At 40.9% G+C, this 4775-nt stretch overlaps 1 pseudogene; it reads right to left on the bottom strand.

The window, feature by feature from the left end:
• Positions 1–1869: 1869 nt before the first annotated feature.
• Positions 1870–4523, bottom strand: LOC102284011 (TNF receptor-associated factor 6 pseudogene; annotated as a pseudogene).
• Between the last annotated feature and the right edge of the window lie 252 nt (positions 4524–4775).

Raw genomic sequence — 4775 nt, forward strand, 5'->3', positions numbered from 1 at the left:
TTCACATTCATTTTCCCAAATGCCATATGCTCTGAGGATTCGTTCTGCAATCTGGAGCTGAGGGCTATAATGGCTCATGCTGGGCAAAAACATCCGTTAAGAACAGACATTTGTTGGTGAGCAACTGAGGAATGCAGACACTTGGCACTCACAGATTACAGTCTGAAATAACAGTGAATGTGTCCTAGCAGAAAAAAAATATAAATATCTTGGCAAATTTTCAACATTATGCAAAAAATAGCTTCAACCTTTGGAATTAAGTTATCCTTAAGGAGAGCCCATTTAATTTTGTTTTTCATGAACACCTCTCTGCCATTCTCTCTCCTGGACTTCATTTGTTATAGGAATGCGGTCGTTTTTTGATTATGTATGTATAGAAATAAGTTAGAAAATTTATTGGTCCTATAAAATGAAAATTAAATTGTTGTCTAATCATTCACATTGAAGACTGCCTATTAAATGAATTCTACCTCTAGACATACACACACACACACACACACATTATTTTTACATGCTAGGTTTAAAGAAATTTCTGTAATGCTTTATTTCTGTATTCAGCAGACTTGGCTCTGTGTGTCAACAACTATTGTGAATTTTTTGGAGAGGTGTTAGTAGATGAGGACTCCTCTACATTATGAAGTAAATATTCATGGAATATCAAAATGCATTTAAGTCTTAATCTTTTTTGATTAAGGTTTTTATGTTTATATAAAATGTATTTTTAAGAATTGTTGATCACATATAAAATACTTAACAAGGGCAATTGGTTCTCAAGGTGTAGTCCCTTTAAAGGGTACACAAAGTCAAAACTGCTTTCATAATAATATTAAAACAGAATTTTCACTCTTATTCTCTTACAAGTGTACAATGGAGTTTTCCAGAAATCTCATAATATGTGAGGTTACCACAGATTGAATGCAAAAGTTTACATTTCCTTTCTTTCCTGGCTACTCTGGCCTACTCTCTCCCTTTCTTTTCATTCAAGGCAAGAGTAATGCTTACTTGAGGTTCATCTTAGAATCCAGAGTGCTAAAGGGATCAGAGGGGAATGCAAAGATACACAGTATTTCTTTGGACTGGTTCTTTAGCTCCAACTCCAACAAAGCACAAAGAGATCAGGAGCTGTGAAAAGAAAGTCTTTCAAAAAATGATGCATATCATGGAGATAGAGACCTTTTATGTTTTGATTCTCAGAAACCTCAGCATATGGTTTTGAGTGCAGGAGAACAAGATACCCTAATAGAAAATATAGTGCAATACGCTATTACTTTTAATGTTTCACAACAAGTTTCTTGTCAAAATGGCTTTTAAACAAACTTGACCTCAAACACAAATCAAGTGAAATTGTAATAGAGACTGGTAGAGTCAAAAATATGAGAAACTAGAGATACTTTGATGAAATTATTTATGGCCACCTAGGGAAACTTTCGGCTTCCCTTGTGGTTCAGACAGTAAAGAATTTGCTGTCAATATAGGGAAACTGTAAGAACAGAACTCTAGGTAGTATTGGGGCAACATGGTGGAGGAGTAGAAAAATGGAAGGAGGGGAATAAGAATTTAAAATAAACACCATTCTGCTTAAATTCTATTCTGACTCTTTCACATGAGTTTACATATGTTTACACACATTCATTAATGGTTATATAATTGTACATATGCACTAATAAAGGAATAATCTGGAGAAATATATTTGTAAATTTATAATGTGAGTTAACCATTAACATATTATAGGGCTTTGTGTTAATGACCTATCCTCTCTAGAATTCAGCATTCTCTTTTTTTTTTTTTACCTAATGCACAGACATGCTTTTAATAGAAGTTTGACCAGGAAGCTTTTAAATATTATTTCCTTTTTTGTTAGGGTTGAATGTTTTGTGGCAACATATAACTTTTTTTCTTTGAGAAAAGGACATGTTTATTGTAGAAAAAAATGTAAAATGGGTAAGCTGCACAAAGAAGAAAATAAGTCATCAAAAAATGGTAGTAGCTGTCCTTCAGGCTTTCTTTCACCTATGCAACAAGAACAACTTTATTTTTTTACATGTACCTTGACAGGTACTTATTTTTGGACAACAATCACAGAAACAGCAGTGTTCAAAAGAGCTGAAAATTTCTTGGCTCAAATAGCTTTTCTCACCACCAATGAGCCGCCATACTGGCTGACTAGGTGAGACATTTAAACTTTCTCTGTTGGTGATTATGTGTGTGTGTGTCCCCTTGTTCTAGAGCACTAGGGAACAAAGAATCATGGAAGGGCTGTGGAATTCACTCTGCCTGGAAAAGACAAAAAGGGACTTGTAGCCTAACACCTAGCAGCTGGTTTTCACATGGTTCTCAGAGTTCTAACTCTGGAGAAATGCTACTTTATAGCCTAAAGGAAATAATAAGCAAGGTAAAATGAAACAACTTTAAGGAGAATTATGTGACAGACAACACAGTAGTATTTAATAAGTAAGGTTATATTTAGGGTTTAAACTAGTCCCTGAATATCCTTAATAACACTCTGGAGGAAAAACCAGGGTGAATGAGAACTTAAGCTTTCCAAGGATTATGGCTCAAATCCCCTGAAATCTATAGGAAGTCAAATAAAATTCATTGGTGAGTATTATATCTTTCCCATTGTTTTTTGTTTGTTTGTACATTATTATTGAGAACAGGGTAAGTTTGCTGCAGATGTTTTTTCTGTTGTTTCTTGAACAAATCAGGGGATGCTATATCCCTGAGTCAGTACTCCGTGGCTGAAAACCCTCCCTCCGAAGACTGCCCATGTCGAAGCGGGTGGAGACCTCACAGCGTACTAATAACGTGTCATCCTTGATGAAGGTTCTTTGTCTGAGGGCTTCCAGATGCATAAAAGTCACGTAGCCAAAACCCTTGGGGTTCCGGGGGATGGTGGGTCTCTGAAAGGCCAGGAGCTCTGGTTTGGCGTCCATTATTTCTTCGTGGTTTTGCCTCACAGCTGCTTCAGACTGGTCAAGGATGGTAAGGCGTATTGTCCCCTGGAAGGGCCACGGCAGGTGGCTGTCGTACTCCCCTTGCATCGTGTGGACAAAGAGCGATATGTAGTTGGTGCAGCGCTGCGCGCTCGGCAGCTGCAGGTGCAGCCGCATGCACAGTTTGTAGCCGGGTTTGCCTGTGTAGAACCCGGGGCTGTGAATGACAACAGGCTTCTCCTCTTCTTGCGATTTCAAGTGCATCCCAAAGTTGCCAATCTTCCAGATGTAAATCCCATTGCACTGCTGTGCTTCTATTTCAGCAACTTTGTCCTCAAGGGTTCGAATAGTTCGCTTGAGCTCATGTACATACATGCTCTGGGTTTCCATTTTTGCAGTCAGTTCCCGGATTTGATGGTCTTGTCTTACAAGGCGACCCTCTAACTGTTGAATGGTTTCTTGGAAATTGTGGACTTCTGAGTGACGCCCAGAGGAAGGCCGGGTGGGAGGCACAGAGTCATACAGAGGCATGGTACATTGAGGCACAGGAGCTACCGCGAGGCTTAAAGTCTGAACAGCCTGGGCCTTCATTCTCATATGCGACTGGGTATTCTCTTGCAGGTGGCATGCCAAGTGATTCCTCTGCATCTTTTCATGGCAACCAAAAGCACTGAACGTGCATGGGACTGGGGCTGTAGGGCAGTCTAGATCATAGTGATTGGGCATCTGTTCTCTGATGAGCATGGTATTGCAGTATTCACAGATGACATTTGCCAAAGGACAGTTCTGCTCATGAATCTCTTTATCTTCAAATGCCATTGATACAGCACAGTTTTCACAAGGAACCTGTCTCCTTGGACACTCCTTGAGAATATGAATATTAAGATGGCATTTCTGGAAGGGACGCTGGCATTGCGGACAACTCATAAGAGCAAACTCACAGTGTGCTTGATGCTCCTCAAAATGCCTCAGTTCCATCTTGTGCAAACAACCTTCATTTGGACATTTCACCATCAGCGAAAGAATCTCTCGTTTTGCAAAATTGTCAGGAAATAGTTGGTTTTCCAGCAGTATTTCATTGTCAACTGGACATTTGTGACCTGCATCCCTTATTGATTTGATGATGCAGGCTTTGCAGAACCTGTGGCCGCAAGGTGTCTGCACCGCTTCCCGCAAAGCCATCAAGCAAATGGGGCACTCGTATTTGCTTTCCAGGGGTGGGTCAAATTCCACGTCGTACCCCTGGATCTCCTCCATGAAAGAGCTGGAGAGAGTCACCGTGCTGGCCGTCCCACTCACACTGTCGTCTTTTGCTGCAGTCCCACAGGAGCTGGCAGCCATGGCGGCGCAACAGTCGCTCTCGGACTGGCTGGATCCACAGCTGTTTTCACAGTGTAGCAGACTCATAGTAACGTGATCATCAACTGCTCGTTCGGGTTCGCTGGGCCGCCGACTCCACCCGGCAGCACGACTCCGCTCGGCCAAGGCGCCAGAAGAGGAAGGCGCCGTGCTCTGCGCCGAAGTGGCCGGAAAGCCAGTCTCCTAACCTGAAGGCCGCCACTGCTGCGTCCCTTGGGCGCCCGGAGCCCGAACCCCTCAGCATTCTCTTTGAAATAAGGATGAAACTACAACAAAGTGTTGCCTATGCCTGAGAGCCATATACAAAGGAAGATAGCGTCATTATCTTCCTATTACTTTTTTACCAGAAGTACATTCCATATTTCATGCCATTACTGAATATTTCTAACCATAAGCTACAAATGCAACTACATTTAGTCTTTTAAGTTTTTATTTTAGATCTTTATTTAGTGATTATAGGGTGCTTCAGAAGGAATAGAAATG

This window comes from Bos mutus, chromosome 11 (genome assembly GCF_027580195.1).
Source record: "Bos mutus isolate GX-2022 chromosome 11, NWIPB_WYAK_1.1, whole genome shotgun sequence".
Classification (NCBI taxonomy): domain Eukaryota; kingdom Metazoa; phylum Chordata; class Mammalia; order Artiodactyla; family Bovidae; genus Bos; species Bos mutus.